Source organism: Branchiostoma lanceolatum, chromosome 4 (assembly GCF_035083965.1).
Source record: "Branchiostoma lanceolatum isolate klBraLanc5 chromosome 4, klBraLanc5.hap2, whole genome shotgun sequence".
NCBI lineage: Eukaryota > Metazoa > Chordata > Leptocardii > Amphioxiformes > Branchiostomatidae > Branchiostoma > Branchiostoma lanceolatum.
This window is the reverse complement of record NC_089725.1, coordinates 2,151,009-2,174,808: the sequence shown is the minus strand read 5'-3', so window position 1 is coordinate 2,174,808 and position 23,800 is coordinate 2,151,009. Positions and strand designations below refer to the sequence as shown.

General features: G+C 41.4%; 1 protein-coding gene across 1 annotated transcript in view; it reads left to right on the top strand.

Moving 5' to 3' along the window:
- The first annotated feature begins 4,584 nt into the window (after nt 1-4,584).
- Nucleotides 4,585-23,800, top strand: part of LOC136432213 (angiopoietin-related protein 7-like) — an 83,061-nt gene continuing 63,845 nt past the window's right edge. Inside the window, exon 1 of the mRNA XM_066423265.1 lies at nt 4,585-5,088. The gene's annotated coding sequence lies outside the window, so the exon portion shown is untranslated. The remainder of the gene's footprint in view (nt 5,089-23,800) is intronic.

Below are 23,800 nucleotides of genomic sequence, written 5' to 3'. Positions count from 1 at the left end.
ATCTAGGGTTGACCTAGGATACTGTCTTGCTAACCGAAAGATTTGTTAAGACGGACAGGGGGATTGTTCTTCAGGCACACTTTGTGCAGTGTCGATTGTGTTTTCCACCGCCTTCGATGACGACACCATTCTCACGTAGCGCTCACAGAGGCTTGAAAGGTCAACCGAGCCGAAGACATGTCTACACCCATCTGGCCTAAAGTTCATAACTCTATTACACCATAACACTTGTCCAACCGACAACATCTCTTTCGATCAACAGTAGTATGCATGTAACTCAGGATTTCATCATCCAAACTGGACAATTTGCACCTTCATGAATCACATGTTTAAAATCACTTCATCCGTATCCTACCAGAAAAAAGCTTGGAGAAGTTAGGCTTTGCGCTCTCAGAAAGTTAAATAGGATCATCAATTGATGTTTTATTTGCGTACATTTATCAGTGTCCGTTTATGTATAAAATGTCTTCGTTAGTTTAATCATTTTCTGTTTGATGGCGGCGCTGGTATAATTGATTCAAGTTGAGTATGTCGTCATCTTGTTTGTAGTTGTTCATTTCTGTTTGCTCGGTAAGAATTATAAAAAAATGACTTCCCTGTGTGTTAGATGAGACTGCCGCATTAACGTTCACCTACAACCCACATATGGCCCATGTCGCTGAAGTAAGGCTGATCATGATAATGCACTCATCATCATGACTGACCTCGGTCCAAGGCCAGCAATCTAGGGCAATATTTCAGCCCCAGAAGGAGATGGGGTATTGCCACACAGAGGCCTAATTTAACATCGCCTGACCCTGCAAAGCTCCTCCCAAACAACTTGATAGTTTTGTGAGTCTCCTTATGAACTGCCTTAAACATTTTAAGACACGCATTGCCTCGTACACACGGCAGTGAATATTTGATAGATACTGGCGTGGTGCACTCGGGCCAGACGGAGCAAGGTTGGTGACAGGCTAAAGGCTATATTATTTCAGGGAATGATTTTTGAGAGACTTTTGAAATGCGCAGGATGTGTTGAATCTCATTCGTCGGTCAAGGGGTATTTTAGCAGCTGTCAATCGATCCAAAAATCCGTAGCATGTAAGCACTTCTCGTCGCACTCATTGTCAATAGAAGAGAGTGGCATATGGAACATCCGGAACTGCATGGTGTTGTGCAGCCCTCGTTATTGGATAATCTCCCAGTTTGCACACACTCCACGTCCGTTCAAGAATTACGGACCGGAAACATGTGCAGCACTTTGTAAAAAGCTATTTGTCGATATTTAGTATGTGATCAGAAAGCTAACGTATGTTATGGTAAAGGCTATTTATTATATTTTCCTCCTCCATGTACGAAGGCTTTTTGTTTTCGGTCTGCTGGATGTTTGTATTCTCGCTTAAGTCCGTAGTTAATTGAGTACACTTTGAAAAGTACGCGTCTCAGCACTGTACAGTACAATGGATGCTACCTTGCCACAAACAGTTGACTAAGGAAAGTAAACCTTATAGAAATTGATATATGCAACAACTGTTATGAAAAACACACAATTGGACACCTATTGCTATATTGCCATCATGTTGCACAAGTATGGAATCAGTTTTGTATCTGGTGGGAAAACAACACACAACAAGATCTGACCCTAAATGAGAAATCAATGACATATGGTTTACCCGAAACAAGATATAGAGACTGTAAACTATTACTTGGTATTCTCATCGCTAAATGCGTTATTTATATCTGTTTGTACAAGACATCAAACCCTATTTGTAATGCTTTGAAAGTAAACTGAAACAAATATGCCAAAATATGACAATGACATTTTTATTATTATTAGATGTTTTATTACTGACAAACCATTTATATCACTGTTATTTTACCCTTATCTTACCATAACATGACTATTGTAAAGACGCTCTGTATGATGTATGTTTATGCATGTATATATTTCCTGAATAAGATCCAGTCGCAACCATTCAAGCCCCTTAAAGATCAAGTAAAGATACACGTATTTCTAAATAGAGCGTTACTTGTAAAGCTGTTGTACAAATGGTGTTTTAGTTGATGAATTAAAATGTAGATTAGATATGTTTAATCTTTAAGCCTCATTTACGAATATTATCACAATCAATCAATCAATCAAGCATGCTTCAACATCTCATTTCGTGCGGTGATTTCATATCAATCAACCCTTATATAATATATTCCTGAAAGAAAAAAGTATAGTTTTACGAAAGCAAATGATATACTTGCCAGCATTGCCGACGACCGCCTAGAGTTTGAGAACGCACGTGCCATGACTATGCTGTACTTTCTCATGCAGCACCGGGCTTCCACAATTACACAGCTAGGGCAGTATACGCATAACGTGTAATCATCGGAGGATGGGATTGAATGCTGCTTTTACTTTATTTTCAGCCGCAGGGCTGACTTACTTGCCCTTGAACCTGCAAAAACTCTTCAGGAAAGTTCTCCAATTGCACCGCGTACCGACGGCCAACTTGTGGTATTTGGCCAAGTTGACTTGATTATATGGATGGCATCCGCCCGCGCAGAAATTCTCGTCCGTTGCCCTTAAAAAAGGAAAAAAAAGGAAGTTTGCAACCATACGAAGAAGCAGGAAACGACCAAATATATGCCGTATATTGCCAAAAAATATATATTGAAAGACAGATATCAATGTCGTACAATGATTATTTTCCAATCGTAAAACATCCTGATTTGGCGTAAACATACTTCTTGCACAAAATGTATTTCGAGCCCTGAGCAAAGTCAAGGAAGAAGATGTGAAAACAATTAAAGAGAAAAGAGATTATTGTTTGTTATACCATGTTCTGTACATGTGTGTTCAGATTTTGTAAACCATTTGACCTAATTTCTTTTTCGCACGATGTCATCCATATATTCAAATCAGTATGTCTTTACTGTGAAACTTTTTATGGTAATAATACTAATGAACCTGGTAATTATGTGATCGATGTGTGAGTTTCCTCAAACACGGGACCTTCATCTAGCGTGCGATCAAATGGACGTCCCTAATCGAAGCTAGGTACTCGTTTTCTCATGAGTTAAGTGCGGAAATTGGCACGAAGTGCCTTTCCCAAGGACACAGCGTCGTGACCTGACAGGTATTCAAGTTCAGGACCTCCAGATACTGAGTCAACAACACTAACCACAAGGCGACCAGATGTTTACATCACACTTTCTTGGATATCGATATACTAGGATGATCTAATATTAGTGATGCTACATAAAGTACACACACTATCAGGTAGATTAGTAACGAAGATCTGTCCATCATTATCATTGAATGGGCTGATAACAATACATGATATGTTGTGGTTGTGTTACATGAAGCGAGTGTTGACCCCATTGATCGTCCCTTGAGGGTGTTAAAGTGTTGACTGGGAAAATCAAAAACAATCATCAAACACTAGTCTTACACCATACTTTGGAGGATCGAAACAATATCTTCTTTGCTTATATCTTCCTCCAATGCTTCTAACGACATGCATGAAAATAGTAAGTCGAGCAAGGCACGTTTTCTTTACGAGGATTTAGGACAACCTAAATCCCGGTAACGTACATGTATGCCGCCTATTTGATAAGGCAACATTTCCACTAGACGGCGATTGCGCTGAGAACCCGCTGCAACCTAAATTGTATTTGTGTTACCCTTGACTTTATTTTTGGAAAAACATGCAAAATGGATAAGTATATTTAAAAAGACAACAAAACACGCAGATCGTGAAAAGATTCGTTTTTTAGCTATGAAGTTCGTCAAACATTTAGGTCGCAGAGCGGTTGCCCCCTAGTTAAATGGGAGTGTATCTTATGACCTTCATGTTTTTCAAGCACAGTTGTTTCAGTCGATTATGCATATTTAACGCCCAAATTGTTTTCCTTTTACATGGTATTTTAGGACAGATAAAACTGCAATATTCTCCGCAAGTTTCCTAGAGCGTTTTCTATACGCAATCATTTTACATCCCGGTCCAGGGCTTCGGTTATCCGAGCCCATGAGGGTGTTGAATATTTAATTGTCCTTTACGGAGAAAAACGCTGATTTAATCAATTAGCGCAACACATTCATGCGAGCTTGGGTAGCATGACGTTTATCAAATTACCAAACACGTATAGCTCGTTCGGTGTACTGTATATCTTGCTCATGTCATTTGTTCTTTGAACTTGAAGACAATAAGCTTACTAATGAGAAGATATGCTATCACAGATGGAAGCCTGTGGTCTATGATTAGCCCATTTGTTTCAGGTTGGAAAGCTATTGACTTAAACACCGCTCGCATCACTGAAATCTTTGGCATCTTAAACTATTCGGTGACCGTTTTAGGTATGCAACCTACAACGGACCACCGTTGACCACCGTTGTTTATGTAAACAAACAAATAAACAACAAACATAAAAGTAAGCAGCGAAGGCTTTCCCCTTTTTGACTACTTTGATACTTGAATATATGATTGACGCCAGCGATATTTTGGGACCGTGGACACCGCACGTGACCCGAATTCATCAATATACGATAACGCTTGACCCTTCAAGGACCCCACAGAGGGCCGCAAGACAGCTCCGCGCCACACTCCGCGATAGTCAGGAGGACACGCCGGCTCGTGCGGCGGTAAGGGTTGGACATGGAGCCCTCAAGTCGCCGTCTGGAGTAATAACCGAACCCCGCTGCAATTACATATGGACTGTAGGTGACAAGAGATCGATCACATTTCCACCTTGATCCGTCAGACCGCGGCTCCTTTGTTCTTTCTCCAACTGGCTGCACTCGTTTGCATTGTCTGGGGGAGAAACTTCCAGCTGGCCCTATCGATTGGCAGTCTGCTGGGCGTAGATGACTAAGGGGCCGGCGACCAAAGGCGTCAGCAACCCCTGGCCCATTAGAATGAAGAATAGGCGCAGCGGAACATCGCCCTCCGCCCTCCTTCTAAAGTAATCATCGCTGTTTTCTCTCCAACTTCCCCTCTAGCCGCGCGCGGAATTGAGATTGCGGCGGCGATGGTGGTTCTGTTCTCCGTGCACGCACCTCACCCAGACAACCTCCCGGGAAGTTTACAGACTCTTCGCTAGCGCCCTGGCGACAAGGTAAGATCGCACGTCCAGATTTCTAGTCAAGCTGTGTGTCTTCCCTCTTCTAGAGAGCGCGCCGGCGAATATCTAAACATCTTGCCCAAACGACAACACGCAATCATCCGTTTACTACTGCCTTACCGCACGATGAAGGTTATCTAAATAGCAACCTTCACTAAGCATTAAGAATCCCTTTCAATAGTCCGGGATAGACACATAGGGACGTGGCTTAATAGAACATTTCATTTCGACTAATTTGTTCCTGGATAAGGCTGCGCAGGCAAGGCATCAATTCCTCCAGGAACGTTCAGCTACATTTTTCAAAGTTTGACCGAAGCGAATTGAAAAAGAAAGGATCTTTAAGTGAATGTTTGTAGGAGAGACAAGTTTAATGCACAAATACACCCGCGCGTCCACTCTATTTCTAGCCAATTTTAGACCCGTCAGCCTTAGTCTATATATACTTATCCGCGCAATTATGCGATCGGTGTCATATGTTAATCTGATACACAGGCTTGGTATAAATGTAAACTATAGTTTCGAAAGCTAGTTGTTTTGGAATCTTTTTCGTAGAAAAATTCGTCAGTGTTTTTCAGCGCAAAGTATGCACCTCGTATATGCCTGTATTGAGTGATGATCGCCCGCGCCATACACTGTTTCATGTAATATAAGGTAACACGGATAAAACCAAATAAGCACATCGGTGATCTGCCATTGTACGTTACAACTTCAATGATTCTTGTGCAAAACCCTTAATGTCTATCGACAGCCTCATGAGGAAACAGGGATGTGAGAATAAATCACAGTCAATCACAATGCACCGGGGGGGAGAAGCCTTTCTATATTTAATGACGCTCGGAGGCACGTGTTGGATAGAGAAAATGGAGTTTGCTTGCCCCAACGATCAAGTTGAATAGTTACTTTGTAAACCTTCAACTGGCTCTAATTAAGAACTATTTTCCTCCCGTTATGTGTGAACGATGCGTCACATTTTAGGACAAAAGTTTAAAACAACAATGTTCTTTTTGGTGTTAAATGGTGTATTGATTGATAGAAATATCGACAGTAATACGGCGTTATTGTATGGAATTTCGTGAATAAGGAATAAGTAAGGATTTTCACGCAGTATTTGGATATCATGCTATCTTTCTTTGAAAATATTTCTCTTCAATTTCTCAAGAATGCTTAACCGAGAATTAGACGTGAATGTATTATCATTAGATCTAGAAGCAAAGTGAGCTGCGTGAGCTTTTTTCAAAGGACTGTTTTGATAAGATCAATTACGTGATCAATCACGTGATCAATCACATGATCAATCACGTGACGGGTGGTAGGCTGTCGTGCCACAGGGACCACGCCAACTGACTTTTTGCGGTCTGTACGTGTGATCTATCACACCCACCACTCTTCAAAACCGCTGACTTCAGCACAGAAAATCCACAGTGGTAAAAAAGCTAACGCCCATAGCCTTTTTGATGCCGTAGGGGCAGTGGCCATGGGTTGTTATCCACTGTGTCTAGGGCAAGGCATTTGGAAGGCTGAGCCCATATTTGCATTTTCACCTTCTTCCATCGCCTTTTACATCCCCAACCGAAGTCAGGTACCAATTTTAACATCTGGGTAGAGTGAGAAAAGTCGTGTTAAGTGCCTTTCCCAAGGACACAACGTCTAGCCATTAATGCCAGGAATCGAACCCGTGACGTCTCGATCTCGTGTCCGCTAGACTAGCCACTTGGCCACATGACGTCATGTACTAAAACTGAAACTGTTCAGCAGTTGGATTATTGTTTTGGGAGCACATTTCAATTGAAATATCTGATCAGAAAACCCATATAGAGAATAGACATGGGAATAGAACGTTGTGATCTAGGCAGCTAGCGTAATTGAACTGTAGGTGTGAATGACGGCAGGTCTTGAAAAAAAAAAACGTCTGCGGAAAAATTGATAGCCTGCGTAGTCTGAGAGTTTTTGGTGAGACAATCTCTTGTTAAGAGCCAATATCGAAAAGGTACATAGAGGTCGTAATGAACAAGAATGTTCACGCCAACAGCGCATAAAGGGACTGACCGAAGCGCTACAGTTCTGTAAAGGCTGGAAGGCGATCCATTGATCGGTTATATAATGGCCGTATGCACCTGGCCACGGGGCAAGGGGTGCATGGTTATTGATATTGCCATATTCATATAGATGCAGAGCAAATGAGAATTGATTACAAGCGAGGGGGCTCATTGTAAAGGGAGCGAAAGAATGGCATACCTGCGAAAATAGAGACATCGATTTCTTTCTGATGGATGTAAGAGGTCAGCTTAAATATAGGGCGTTCCTTCCGCACAGTTTAAGAATTATCGCTCATCTTTAAGTAAAAATTCTTTAAGATCACTACAGGATACCATAATCTCCTTTAAGGCGCGCTGAAAGGCCATTTCTGACAAGAAAACTGCCTTGTTAGATACTCTAATCTTATCTTCTTTGATCGCGGAGTATTGTGACGGGTTAGTCGTACAGTCAGTTGTAAAACATGTCTGTTGGATAATCTGGTCCATAGAATATACCAGAGTGAACTTACATTAACGTATCGTGATGCACTTTTTTTCGATAGGTCGGCTCAATGAAACAATGATGAAGCATCCTCCATTGATGCCAATCAATTTTGTCCGTCAGAGACAGGTACCGGTCTCCAACCTCAAGTATGAAATTTTACCTTCAAGCGAAAGTGGAGTCGAAATTTATTCAGGATACTTTGGATACATCGGTAAAGTATGGGTCACGCGTTGTAAGACTACCAACAGGGGCCTTGAAAGGATGTCTACAAAACGTCGTCCAGGGCACTTCTGGAGAGGCTGTCTTCCTCGCTGGCCTGAATGATTGAAGGCCATTAGCGAACAGCAGGACCATGGCAAGCTAAATTAGGTCATGATGTTCGTGTCAAAACATACACCAATCTCATCACCATCTCAGCTATCTCTTAGTCTATGACCGTTGGGGTCAGAAGATCTGGCAACCATATTCTTGGTGTTCTGTTTTTCTTAATGTTTCACTTGCATACCCCTTCTCTGATATCGTCCTCCCATCTTTTTTGTTGTCTACCCCTCCTTCTTCCTCCCTGGACAGCTCCTTGCATGAAAGCTAGCTCTGTCTAGCCCCGATAAAAGTGAAACGTGGTCGTATCACTTCAGTTTTCTTTTCTTTACTGTGGTTAGGAATTATTTGTTCGTACCGAACTTTTGTTGGACTCATGCTATTCCGTACGTCGGTATTTGAGATGTGGTCTCAGTAGTATATGTGATCCCGCGAATCTTCCGGAAGAATTTCATCTCTGTGGTCTGTATTCTTTCCTCGAGTTTTGCTGTCAGGGTCCAGGACTCACAAGGGCACAAAAATACGGAGGCTACCACGGAGCGTATCAGTCTGATCTTGGAACTGAGCTTGATATTCTTGTCTTTCATCTTTCCAGACAGGCCTTAGTATTGCCAGTGCCGCTGTTGTCTGTGCCATCTTGGAGGCATCTCTGCTTCGCAGCCAAAGATTATCTGCAAACATGCTCCCAATCAACTTCAATTGAATGGGATAAAACAGTAAAAATCACGAGTGCAATGCAGAGACACCCCAGAGAACTAAAAATTGCCATAGTTTACATGAAATAAAGCATCAGTGTTTAACATTTCAACCTCAACATAAGAAACATTATCGTAATAATACCTGACTCTTTAAGGATGGGATAAGTGTGTTTTTCTTGTTGAAGTTTTGTTCAGTTTATCCTTTACATGGTTCAAAATGCTGGTACAGTAACCGGAATCTATTTTACTTTGTTTTTTAACATACTTAGAATAACAGAATTCGTTATGATATCTCAGGTTTTGCACCGTGAAATAAAACAAAAAACTTCAGAGCTTTTTTATGTTTCTAAAATTTTTCTTAGAATATCAAATACAGACAAGCACGTGTCTGTGTCTCAACATATTTTGCAAAAATTCCAAACACCTGGTACGAAGGCGCCAAGTCACAGCATTGCTCAAACTATGATGAACTAGCTTTAAAGCATTTTTAGATTCACGAGAGAGCTTTGATTTAAAGCACAATAAAAGCATACAAAGTGGTTTACAATCAACTGGTCTGGAAAAAAAGTATTGTGAAGACATATTGCGTTCATAGTGCCAGCAATATTGTCCTCTTCAAGACACCTTGCCACTTACGGATTGCATCTTCAGCATAAACTGACAGCCAAGCAATCGCCCAGGAACCCAAAGCTCTTATCTGACACAGCTAACGATTTTTGGAACTTTATTGAGCTGCAAAAGTACATTAACCACGAGATAACGTGCTGTCCCAAATGTCAACCACGTCTGGCCTTTTGTCGCCTCATGCTTTATCGTTGTCTAATGCCTAATATAGTATATTGATTAGAATCAAGAATTGATTGATACTATTTTAAAGTAAGAATACATAAGAAATTTTAACAATACAATTTTATGCAGTAACTGCTAGATGAAGTTTATGAAGTAACTTGAATGAATGCCGACATCGGTAAAACTATTTCAGGATTTCATAGATTTGTACGATCACCTTGCGATGGTAGACATTGATTGAGAATTGATCGTTCAACACTTGGCGTCTAAAGGGCACCAACAGGTCCAGCTTAAAACCCAAAATTGCCAATAAGGAAATCCCGCTAGAAACCGCGAGAGCTGAAAATATCCAATCATTACGCTGCACTGGGGACGTAGGGAGAAGCGGTGGGGAACTGTACGACATAAGTGCTTATGGTAGAAAAAAAATTGATTACCTTTAGGAAAAAGGTGTTTCTTCCGTTAGCTGTCATGTAAAGGCCCGGTTGCACATAGCCGACCATGCACCCCCCGCCCTCCCCGACTAGATCGGGAGTAGTCTGACCAGTTTTTGGCCACCAATTTGACTCCCAACCACACCCGACGACTGCTGAACACCAGTCAACAACCAGCCAACCCATTCAAAAACTGCCGTCCACAGCCGGATGTTTTCAACATTTCAAAACATTCGGCTGGCGCAGACGCCGATGACTAGCCAACCGCACCGACTACCAGCCAACCACAGCCGACCTTGTTCCCATCCCACTCCCAACCATGGTTTGGGGAAAGTACGGAGGCCATGGTCGGCTATGTGTGACCAGGGCTTAAGCCTGATCTATGCTGAAAAATATGGAATAATTGTAACGATTTTGTTGTATTGTACGCAATTAGAATCGAACCTTGGTCTTTGGATATAGTAATAGTGAGGCATCGTTCATTGTCATGCATATAAAACATATAATTAGAGCTACTCAAACATAATTAAAACATTTCCTCTCGTTGGCAGTGAGAGATTGTCAAGGACGAAGTCTTCACTATTAGCACTCCGACAGTAGTTCAACGAGTCTGTGCCATCAGCTTTCTGGTTTGGTAGTGGGGCACTCTTGAAATGATTCACGTATTTAATGCTCGCCCCTTTGCCATTTGGAAGGTCAAGCAATCCCCTGCAATCTGTAGTAGGAAGCCCTTGTCAACTTGATAAACTCTTATTTGCCTGTCCTTTGACACGATCTTAACCGTATCGAATTGCGTACGGTCCAAAATGCTGAACAAGTCTGTAAGAGGCTATTGATCGCAATCAAAGTTGTAATGAGGTAAAAACGCGCGGGATAAATCATTGTGTCCACTGGTTAATATTTCAAGGGCGCAGTCATATATGAGCTGGCCGTAGATGCTGAATGGGTTAAAACAAGATTGTCAGTGTTTTTCGTCGTTTAGTGATAACGTTACATTTGCTTTTCCAAGAGATATCTATCTTGCTTTTACACAGATTAAAGTGGCCGCAGGTTCTAGTACTTAATGATCATTTAGAATAAGATTGCTACACCTTTAAAGATTTGATTGACAGCTGTTGTAGACGACAGGCAATCTGGTTGCTATGGCGATAGCGACTTGGCAGGAAGGTATTATCTTACGTCATCATAGTTTTGCAATGCCTTTACTGCATCTGTTGAATTAAGAATAGAGTCAACGATTACATTGGAGATACGCCCACAAAACATGTCGTTATCTCAAGCTTTGTTTTCATAATGTAATGGAAAATTAAAACCCATATGGAGCATCTACCAATACAGCCCCCTTCATAGATTGGTTACAATTGAACTTCAGCGTCTGAGGGTATTCTGAAGATTAGATTTTGATTACGTCACTGAGACAGATCAATCTGTTGATATCTAGTCAGTTAACTTATCTTGTCCAAAGATGGACGGCACGAAGAGTGAAAATAGGAAGAGCAGTTGCTTTCTAAGTCTAACTTTCCAGTTTGGTCCACCGTATATATCCACCAGGGTAGTAGAAACGATGATTGCCACGACAGATGAGGGTTCGCGGCATCACCAGAGATCAGAACATTGGTGATAGAAAAGGCGGCATGGGTAAGATAAAACCCGTCCTTAGAAGCGTCCCAACACCATCCGGAGAGATTGCGTCTTAAACCAGGAAGCGATGATGCGTCTCGAGCGACACATTAACCCGAAACTCCTGAAATGACCTCTTACTTTTCTAGCATTAAGGTGATCCCAGGTAGATCAACCTTGGATCAACAGGATACCAATAGCGGAAACGAGGACTTTTTACGATCCACGATAAACTAAAGTAGAAATAGAAATCATGAAAGCTCTGGGCCAGAGAGATAGAGGTGTTCCTGGTTAAAATCTGTAAAAATATCCGCATTCTTTTGCTCCCAGTGTTGTCCCCAAGTTATAGTCTATGCCGAAGCGGAAACGAGTACCTTTTACGACCTACGATAAACGAAAGTAGTAATAGAAATCACGAAAGCTTCGGGCCTAAAAGGTGTTCCTGGCTAAGAAGTTGTAGAAAAAGCCGCATCGTCTCGGTTTCAATGCTGTCCCCAAGTTATAGACATGACCTCATAACCTCTAACCTGAATGAAAACTTACGGTTCAGCTACTTCGCCGTGATTCACGGGCGACTCGGATGATGGGTGTCACCGAAGGCGTACCTTACTTTGTAAATAGTTCATGATACTTTACGATCGCTGTCTATACGTCGTTGCAATTCATGAACCGGTTCTACCTCGAGGATTTCGACCTTGCAAAGGGAAGACTGGGACTTACAGAACATAAAGGCAGTTTCTGTGGTCGTATCGTATTGTTTTCGCTATGTCAACGTATGTGTAGCTGCATATCATTCGTTCGTTCGTTCGTTCAGATCCGTGTAGTGCCTAGTGGCACGTATGGCAGTAAGTTTTCTTGCTGTTTCAGCAACAGGGTATATCTTAAAGGGAGGGGGGTTGCTAGCTAGCCCTTCCCCTTTAACGTGCTTCCTAGGATTGAGCTGGGGTCTCCCAGTTAGCAAATGATTTGAACCAATAGCTCAGCTGAGAGGCTGCTACTAGTTCAGCTATAGCCCCCCTCCTTTCATTACTCTAACAGTTTTAGGCATAAGCTAAAGAGGTATCATGTGATAACCGCAAGACCCGAGCGGCGTAGCTGAGTCGACACTTGACCCAGCAAACTATACATAAATAAGCCGGTCTGAGAGGGAAATGGTCATTCGTTCCAGGCACATTCGGGCCTTAACAACGCTGCCGTGAATGGATTATATTGTCGCCTGTGATCTATGTGCCTTGATGGCAATATCAATAGTGCAGGACGTGCTATATAACGGACAGAGTGGGTGTCCTATTGCATTGGTAACTACCCATAACAGGAATATCAGGGGCGCATTCATCTTTGAGGCCTTCACTGCGACAGGAGGAAAGGTCATAAAATTCATGGAGGGCTTTTCACAGGTCATGCTGTTTTTCACGTAGCTTGTTACAAACAGTGATAAATTAAGAAAGCACACGTTTTTCCTGCAAAATCCATTCCAAAAACCAAGTCTTTCTGTAACTGAGAATACAGGCCCTGATTTTATGAAAGGTCAAATCGTTTTGTGTGTGTGTGTGTGGAGGGGGGGGGGGGGCAGTGGAGTGTGGTAGAGGAGTTCGACAGCTTTTAGCATTGTTGTATTGAAAATATACTTCTAGGCACGAAGTAACAACAGAAACTATTGATGTGCTGACAAAGTACCCCTTTGTGCTGAATTTGAACTCGGAATAGGTTCACAAAAAATCCATAAACTTGTAGTCTACACGACCTTGACCGTAACTTCAGCAGAGCTTTTTTCTCAGCATGCAGTAAATATGCCGTTATGAACGGCCTGCAGTTGTAAAGAAGTTATGGCAAAGATGAAAGAGCCGCGGCAGCGACACAGGTGATACACCTAATGGACGTGCCAGCGAACGCCACAAAGAAGCAAAGGCATCATTCTCTGCTGAGGACTTGAAAGACCACACCGCCACTCAGGGCTATCGGCTTCAGCCTGTCAGACAGCTATACCTATCGGGCCCGCCATGATAACCCTGTCAATATTTCACAGCCTTCGGGACAGTCAGCAGGAATTTAATATGGAGCTCAAAGTCATTGTGCTATCGACCAGGGTGGTGAAACCGTGCGAAATTCTCTCGCGATCATTCATCTGTATTTGATGGCATACAGCAAGATGCCGTGCTGCTTGCTGTACCCAAAAGACATTAACTATTATCTATGTGCCATCTGCCCTGTGTGGTCAACAGGTATGGAATTAAGTGGTAACGGTTCCAAAGGTTACATGACGTATTGTTTTCTGTTGATGAAATAGTAACTTACCTAACATGTCAAGGAGGACGATTACTTGGGCACGAGAATAATGGTCATTTACACTTTCTCCTCTCCTTCCTTCTTTCCGAAAAAGAAAGTTTTGGCTGTTCACAAAACCTGCTAAGATAAACGTAATTGATATTGCTACAATGAAATGATAAATAGTAAATTCTATACAATGTTAATGATGTAAACATGAAGGAATACATGTTATGTTAATGGCATAATTGTGCGAAGTTATGCTTACGTGAAAGAGTAGCCTTTTAACCAATGGCGATGGTCTCCTTTATTCGGCTATTGGACGATGTGTTCAAATTTGAATAGGGTAATAAATCTACGAAATGTATCATAATTGCACGAGCTTCTTGCACGTCAATCTTGATGTATGTTTAGAACTAAAATATATCGCTTAAACTACTGAACCTTTAATCTTGTGGACCACAACCGTTGCGTAAAAGGAATGCATCTAAATTTAGTTGACGCAACTTATGTTGCTTTTTTGGTCAAAACCACGTGCCTTGCATCCGATGATGTCCCTGTTGCTATTCTTGTAAGTATGCTTTTATTCATGTTTATCAATCTAAGTATGGCAGACATTATCGGTTAACTCTTACAGTTGTCTAATTCAAGTATCCTCCTTGGACAAAAAATCTCTATTTCCAGAGGAATATTTTGCTGTTTGCTGTTGTCGTCGTCGTTGTCTGGAAGGCAGTAGTGCGCCTGCACGAACTAAATGTTTGAATTCTATGATTCTGTAGCGATCGTGTGACCACACCTTGCACTAGCTAGGCAGCCACGTCAGTCAATATGGGCGGGGCAGTTTTTGTCTTCAATATGTAACTTGGGAAAAAGAAAACGCCGTGCGTAAAAATCAATAACAGATGGAAATGGCCCATTATGTCTGTACATGTGTATTTCTATCTGCTTGATTATATTGATCAAAGGTTATTATTGTCTATTGCTGTTTGATGAGTTACTTGATTTGTTATAAACCCCATCGTTGATAGCCCCTCATCAAACCAGCCATGCTGCACCCCATCCCATACACGCAGTTCTAGTTGTCTGCTAATACTGGATATATAAAGCCGCGCGTATCAACCACATCAAACAAATGTCCCTTTTAGTACAAACCCATAGCAAGCAAATTCAAATGCCCTTTCCTTCTAATTGAATAAGGGGATGTAGCCGCCAACAGATAATTAATGGAAATGTCTTCTCTCGCCTCAAGACAGATTTTCCTGAAACGCATATCAGAGGAGCAGTCAAATGATTGATGATCGATTTTGTTCAGCGAAAACTCAGTTTCAAACGCTGAAGATTTATACCAGAGACTGTGGTGTGTGCCTCCGAGATGTACAGTATTATTCAGGCATCGGTGCCTTAACTTGTTTATTAAAGGGGGACTCAACCCCAGAAGCGGATGTTATTTTCTAGAAGACCACATTCTTATGAATGCAAAATCAACCGAATTTGTAAAATTCCTTTACAGATGCACGATGAAATGAACAATTCATAATACTCTAACTGAATAGTTTCTCCAATGTAGGCCCACTCGTGGGTGTGCTAGGAATGATGATCTAAGTATTGGTTCCTATGGGATAATTGCTTAAGATTGATTCGAAGCAAGAAGGGAATTCAAGTTGTGAAAGCTGAAAATTGATGAACAACTATTTACAACTAGTTCAGCCCTAGATTTCTTCGCCTCATTTTTTAGAAGGAATTGTTTTAAAATTATAATTTGTGCTTAAATGGGATCATTGCGATGGATCAGATTTAATTTTTGACCCAAAGAAAGTGTAACACTGATTTTCTAAAGGTTGAGAAACAAGTAAGTATGTAGAAACACATTGCAAAAGTGATTTTAAAGACTCAACCATTGATTTTCTAACATCGATCGCCCCAGCTGAAGTCTGTCCAATGGTTGTTCGTGATATAATATGTTATGTTACAACTGGCTGTAATTCATCTGGATGATACTCGGGGGTTATCAGAACATTGATGCTATGTAATGGAACTGCTGCCTAGTCCAAATCCAATGTCAAGTTTCCAATACAATTCCTTTCTTGTATTATGAAAAATATTATCTGCAGAACCAGAAAACTTGCCTCTGGAGTTGAGTCTCCCTTTTATAAAATATTCTCTTGCCTATCTTCACTGCGATATTTTCTATATGCTTATCAACTTCACGTTACTTCAGGGCGATACAAGTTTAGTCGCGACAATTCACTTCTGCAATATTGTGGAGAGATATGCCTAGAATCATGTATAACAAGAGTTCGGAGACCTTATATCTCCATGATATATTTTGATGATGCGAATGACCTCCACATTTGCAAAATCTATGATTGGTCAAGTACACCTTTAACTGAATAATACAGGTCACAATTTTAACCTTTGTTCAGTTAGTCTCCTTGGATTTTGACAAAAACGCCCCTACAGTTCCAGAGCAAGCTGATAGGGGGCCCAGACATACACCACTTCTTCTTTACATCACAAGCTATCTGCCACAAAAGAAATTAAGACCATAGCACGTTCAATAAAGTTCTGCTGCAGTACCAAGGCCACATACTAGGGGCCTAAAATCAACCTTGCCATTTCTGTTCCCAACACCTACGCACATACTACATATCATCACAATCCATCCAGCGGTTCTTGAGTTATGCTGACTACAAAAAGCCGGAAACACAAACAGACAGCCAGACAGACACACAGACGCACAGAAACACGCCAAACTATATCTCCATTTTTCATGGAGATAATAACTATATGCTGTGCCGTTCTTTGCTGAGTTCTCAAAAATACCTCTTCAAGATCCTAAGACATAAGAAAAATAGTTGCGTATCCGATCACTGTCCTGAAAAAAAAAAAAAGGTTGGTAGGTAATTTGTTTTTGACTTCGACCAAAGTGATGCAACAAATACAGTCATGAAAAGGCATTAAGACATGGTATTGTCAACACTATTTTGTACTTTGTACTTTGTACAAGTACAATGCTTAGTACACATCAAGTGCTCAAGGCCTTCAAATGTTACAGAATGTGAAATACAGGAAGTCTCTTTAGAATTTCATCACTCAGATGTCAGGTTGTACATTTTATGTCCCTTGTCAGAGGCTAGGGTCTGTTGGGTAACCAGAAACATAACATTTTCCCCCTAGGCCTAACTATGTACATATTAGAGAAAAAAAGTGACCAGATGGGGTGGTAAACGACTACAAGCTGTTTGCTATCCTGCAAAAATAAGATGCTCTAAAATGAAAGTAGGATATAATGGCACGATAAATCTTATATAGCGCGTTAAGAAATGGTTCGAAATTACTGTAACCTCCTCCACAACAAATCAAACTGGATCATATTGCAACCCAAATCCAATTTGAGCAAGGTTCGTTTTCTTTGCTTCCCGCAGTTTCCAATATTGAATCATATAGTTCTGTATGTTGGTTTTAGGAAGTCTATTTTGACGTTGCTGATGATATATGAAGGATTGATCGTTGCTTTCCATTTCTATATTTACATTATCACCAGCGTGTATGGAGGTATTGTTTTCGTTCTATCTTTTGTTCGTCTGTTTGTTTTGTGTTTCTGCAATTTTTTCCGTATGCCATATACAGGCAATTCTCACAACAGAGTGACAGGACGTGAAGGGCAAAAGGTCAGAGTTAAAAAAGTGACAGGAAGTAAGTGGAAGAATTAGTCATTTATGAACTTGCTGACAGCTGACAGACATTCCAGGTCATGGGGTCAATAGACGAGGCAACTTAATCAATGGGAGGTATTGCTTTTGGTCTGTCTGTTTGTGTTTTCGCAGTGATTTATTTTCCAATATGCTATCAACAGTCGCCGTAGAGTGACAGGGAGCGACCAATGGACACAAATTATGTCAACCAAAATCTTAGTCGTATATTCAATGAACTACAATCAAACAAGACATGCGAGAAGCTACATTTTATGGTGGTATGTTATCACGGTTTGCGATGTTAGAATCATGTGTGCTGTGCAGAGGTGGGAATGCGGAACGTGTCCATCTGCTATCTGTCTAGACACGTCTTTACACAAGTCAGTGAACATACACATACGTGTCCTTTATCTAAACGTTGTGAAAGAAAGTCTGGTGCTGCAAACTTAAGTGGATGCATTACTTTAATGCCGCCAATTCTGCAAATGGTCTCGATAAATGTTACCACCAAATGTTTATGATTCCTACGGGAATACAGCATCTTAGCGGAAATAAAGTATACGGTGAACAGTATCCACTAAGGCCCCCAATCCACTGAGCAACCGCACATGGACCAAAATTGGATCTACCAGTTTATGAGTTATTTTGTATATCATGCATGGTCTGGACATTTTTCACCTGTCTTCAAGTTACATCCCCAGTATCTGTTTTCATTTTGGTAGCAACACTAGCATCCCTGAAGTGTAGATAGAAAATTGACAATTTCGACCACTCACACCACAGGTTGCAGCACACTGTATTCATCCACGACCACCGAGTCTGCGACGTAGGGGTAAAAAAAATAGTGCGACCGAAATCTTGAACCATTTTTTAACACTTAAACATGACAGCCCAGCAAGGCATGAACTTTACTAAATTGTAGTTTAATAATTCGGATTTTAGATCGTATAAATAAGATTGTGAAGTTTGCCCGGACGGCGTATAAATGCGCATGCCTTTTTCAACCGACTGACGGAGTGAGTCGTCTGCAGTACCGCATGACCACATTAAAAAGAGTGCGTCAGATGTCTTTAAAACGTCAGATGTCTTTAAAACAAACGCCTTTTTTGCTTTCAATATTTTTGTGAATTTTTCCCTCAACTCAAACATATTAGTTTGTAGTGATTCTCTAGAGCACCCTACTATGGTTTTATCCGTGCTAATGTCAGTCAGTTTGTGGTCCTTAACTATATATAGGAATTCTATTGGCGAAATACTGTGTTCTGCTTCCACAACTCACCACCCCAGTAACTCGCAGGTTGAATGTGAGTTCAAGTGAGAGATGGGGAGTCTGTACATTTAAATGAGAAGTTAATGGGAACCAATTAGTTTCGATTTTAAAGACAGAGACGTGTTAATTGAAAACCTGTTCCTTTTAGGGTGTTGTTCATAATGTCAATAGAATCATGACCCGGTCCAAGAGTGGTGTATTTTAGGTTGGAGATTTAACAATAGGAATTGATCAAATCTGTGAGCATGCAAAATGGAGGTGGGGGGTATTGTAAATACACAATGTGCATCGGACAGGATCTAAAATACGTGTGCTTTCCCTCACATTCGTCGTGCAACCACCGTACGGCATTGATAGTCATTTATTTGAAGCAGGCTGCGACAGAACAAAGCGCCAACAAGGATACAAGATAACCATTTCCGTAACAAGACAGCTTAATTTTGTACGGCACATACACGACTATCGCAAGAACGCCATCAGTGTTGCGGTCGATCGCAAGACGAATATGATTAACCAGGCTCTAGTAATGACGTAGAATAAACGATTGTATCAGTGTGACTTTCTGAGGTCGGTTCGGTGGGAACGCATTTGTCAGCACGCCACCGGAGCGAAGTTTGAACCCATTGTTAGGTCATTCCCCCAGCGTGTTTGTCAATAAGTGGTGGGACATATAATATCAAGTATGTACACGCTTTGTGCATCGTTGTTGTTATTCACCTTGTAGTGCCTACTACTGGCACATAGGGTAGCAAGTTTTCTTGATGTTTCAATGGCAGGTATATCGTTGCAGGGTGCGGTTGCTAGCCTTTCTTCTTTAACGTGAACTCGAACACAGGACCCCAGTTTACGCCCCTTCCGAAAGACGATTGCAGCCCCAACCGAGATATCCTGTCCCATGATATGAAATGGTTAATCCGGGTCTTCCAGTTACAAACTAATTGAAATCAGGAGCTCGATTGTGATGCTGCTACCAGTTGAGCTACATGGACATTCCTATCCTAAAATTTGCGCATACCGTGGCATGACGTGTGGATCTAAGACGGCTTCTCATTTTCCAGAAATTACGCCCCCCCCCCAAAGTAAGTGGTATCACTACCGGTATGTGATAATTCACGGTTACAAATAATCCTCTTTTCGGCCCTTAAATGGTCGTAGAGATAAAGCCTATAGCTTATTTGATTCAGCTTTGAACAGAAATCACGGAAAATTAAGTCTCCTGACGACGATTATAACGTGTACCACGGGGCTCATTACTCGGACCAATTTGTGGTTTGTTCTCGTTTGGTAGGAAATTCTTCTACAATGGCAACTACGCTTGTTCACTGTTATCATCTATCAGAATATCTGTTTTCCTCAGGGCACTAACCGCTTCCAACCGTAGATGCACATACACATCGTTTGGACACAGTAGTACTAGAAATAAGGGCAATGCCACTTGGATATAAAGAAGTCAATCCCAGCTAGTTTAGATATAGCCAACAATTGTATTTAGTACCAGAAGCCTATTGTTACAACAAAGTCAGACACAGTTTACTGACGCATGTATGTTTTTCCCTATGTTTTTACCATGTATTTGCAATTAGCCCACGAGCATGAACTTGCAATAAACTTCTTCGTTATTATATAACGACTGATAGAACATGAAATGCTCTGTAAGCCAGAACCATTATCCTTGGTATCCAGGTGCTCTGGAGCAAAAGTATGTACATTTTGACTCATCAAAGGAATAAATCTCTTCAAACTGTAGAACGGTGTATGCTGCCACATGCATCACACAGGAATTATCGACTTCAATTGTACAAGGAGGCTTAGTGAGAGCCCAAAACGACACTAGGCATTTACGCCCGCCGAATGGACGAGATAGCGCTTCCTTTTACAACGCTTTTTTCTTTATCATGACAGTCAGTGTGGCGCCGTCTTGGCCAACCTGGAAGCATAAGTAAGTGAAATGAATGGCTATCTTTGAGCCACATCTTGAGAAATGTGACCCCTAAAATCTTCAATGCGAAATGCAGAAGACTGTGCCGTATTGTTATCCTTGCGGCATGCTTTCATCTCGGCAATTACTAAAGGTTTGTGTGATAAAGAAAAATAGAAGAAAAATGACGGGGCTTTGCTGTCCTTTCGGTGGCTCCCACAGTATCCGTGACATTCATATCTAACCTTCGATACCTAAGACGCCGAACACCATACTCTTAGAACAATCACAAAGAACGTTATACCTCTGAGATGTCGCTTGGGAGGGCTAGGGCGTTGATTAGCGCAGTAAAATTGACGATGGAGAAATTGGCACTCTACGTAGCTCCATTTGTTAGCTGCCTCATTGTCATCCAATTGAACTCTGTCTGACAGCGGCCTGGTAGCAGGCGCCACTCTTCTGAGTGACGTATGGTCGCGACTGCCCACGTATTGAATGAAGCACACCTACGGATGGGGGCTTGGGTGGTGATTATGGACGCTTACTGCTGATCAGGTCTCACCTTTGGCGCCTTCATGTATTTCAGTCAGCTTTTCTACGGGGTCATATAGTTCTGCAAACCCCCACCGGGAAACGAGCCATTCAGTAAGCCGGCCCCGGTCAGCGGGGGGGTCACAGATGTCGTACCTCGGAAGAAAATGCCAGCTGTAAGTTCTTACTACCGCCATAAGTCTTACGAACTGCGGTGAATGTTTCCACTTATCATGGACTGTAGCACTGTGTGGTGTCGTAGTTCGGCTGTATATTATACCAGCAGCTGTCACTAAGTGTATGCAGTTAGAGGATGTGTCACTATTCAATACCGGGCACAGGCCCCCACCTTCCACTGATGGTGAACATTTCTTCTGCACTCATTTTCACGAAGAATTGTTTTCGGTGTGTCTGTCTGTTGGTCTATGTTTCTGCAGTTTCTTTCATATGCTCTACATAAGCACGTCTCACCACAGAGTGACAGACGGTGAAGACAAAAATGATTGCAGGAGAGACAGAAAGTGGATTTCATAGTTGGTATAATCAGTAACTATCTGATTCCAGGTCATGGGGTCAATCAAAAGGCTACTAATTCAAGGACAGATTATGGTTTAAATCGGTCTTTTTGTTAATGTTTCTGTATCTACATATTTCTCATATGCTTGAGTACCAGGAAATGATCTCGTGACAAAGGTAATCCCTATTCGCATAATCATCTAAAGCAGTCAAATAAGACATACGAGAAACCCATAATTCACAGAGGTGTAAAGTGGATCTTCGAACTCTCATTTTGTCATGTTGATTTATAGGTCTGATATAATGACAATGTTTGAAAAATGACAATGAAAAAATCATATCAACGTTAATCCAGATGATCCCAGAGTCATTGATTTCCTGGTATCGTTAGGCAGTAAGAGGAAGCAATGTCTTCATTTTACATCCATATTCTACGAGAGATGGTACACTTAATTGGCCGCCATACCTTGACAAGACACATAAAAAAGAAATAGACAGCAATGAAAGGCTCCATCACTAGACAGGAAAGCCGGTATTTCTGTGAACATCAAACGAGGAAGTTCACAAGCCTGTGCAAGGCAGGATCGATTGATGCCTAGCAGCTGGAGTTTCTAATCAATGCCTCGCCATGAACCTTACGCAGCACATCGTTCCTAACACTTAAACCAAGATTTCTCGATTTAGTCCAGCTGTGAGGTAGATCGAAGGTCATTGTCGGTCGAGTCACGTTTATTTTCATTGACCGTAAGTTTTTTTTTTCAAGGATATTGCGGAAGCCCAAACGGCGGCTATATTTGAGCTCACACGTAATTCAGCAATCAGGAGATAGCCTTTATTTCACCCGTGCAAGTAGCTGTTTCATTTCTGCAAAGATTACCTCTCGTTAAGTAAGGCATTAACCTAGATCGCATCACTGGCACCATCTGTTGTTTTACCTTTCCCTTTAACAAAGAACGCCTTGGTATAAAACTCGCATGGAATACGCAAGCAATCACCTTAATCATTCAAAGTGGACGTTAATGGACGTGTGCATGCATATTCTATGTCTAAAGTCAATGATAGACATGTACAAATACGGTGGGATCAGTTAGAATTAGAGCTCAAGCAAACTTAGTCTTAAGAAAAAATAAGGTTATTCTGTGTTTCCAAGTTACTGCTAGCTCGACTTCAATGTTACTTCAACTCGTATTTTCTTCCTAAATATAATGACCTTGCAATGCTGCACTCAATCTGGAATTATTTTGTTCCCGCAGCAAGTCATTGATTTTTTGTTCAGCGGCAATGCGACATATGGATTGCATTTGTGGATTAGACTCGTGTTGAATAGCTCCAGTCGGGATGAATGAGCTTACAACAGTAAGTCGTCATTAGTATGGCGTCCGCGTAATGTCAATCTGTCCCAGCCCTACCAAGACGTATGGCCTTCTAGGGTAGAGGTGCCAGTCAGCGAGGAAAATCAGGGGGGTTTCGGGGCAGGATCTACCGCATGTGCAAGTTGACCCTTGGACTTAAACCTAGAAATACAGCGTTTTCTCATAGACTTTGACATGTTTTTGTTTCATCATCATACTTATTTCAGATTGTTCTTTCGCTCAGTAGATAACAAGTTCGAGGTAGTCACATAGTATTGATCAATGACGCTATCCCTGTCAATTAAAGTGCAAGGTAATAACGTTGTTATTGAATAGGAGAGGGGGAGAGGTCGGTAGATCATAGACCTTTATGACGAACTCCTATGCCCTGTCAACCTCTTACTACATTAACTGGAGATCTGTAATTATAATGTAGTTCCCTTCATGAACGGCCTGGTGAAGAATATAACGACCAATTTAATAACTAAAATGACAGTTTGGCACGGCAGACTTTGACAGAACTGAATAGGTGGCTGTACGCATCACCGGAGGATGTCAAATACGTCAGATGCAGAGGACTAAATAAGATGAAAACATCAAACTGTATCAAATCTTGGGAGGTTATGCTTTTCTTAAACATCAAAAACGAAATCAAATGTTTAAGCGTGCTTTAGGACATTCGTAACTTTGTCAGTAAACACCTATTACAACTTCAGCTAAGTCTTTGGTTGTATTTGATTTGTTTTGATTTGACATTTCTTGTTATGTAGTTAGTTATTC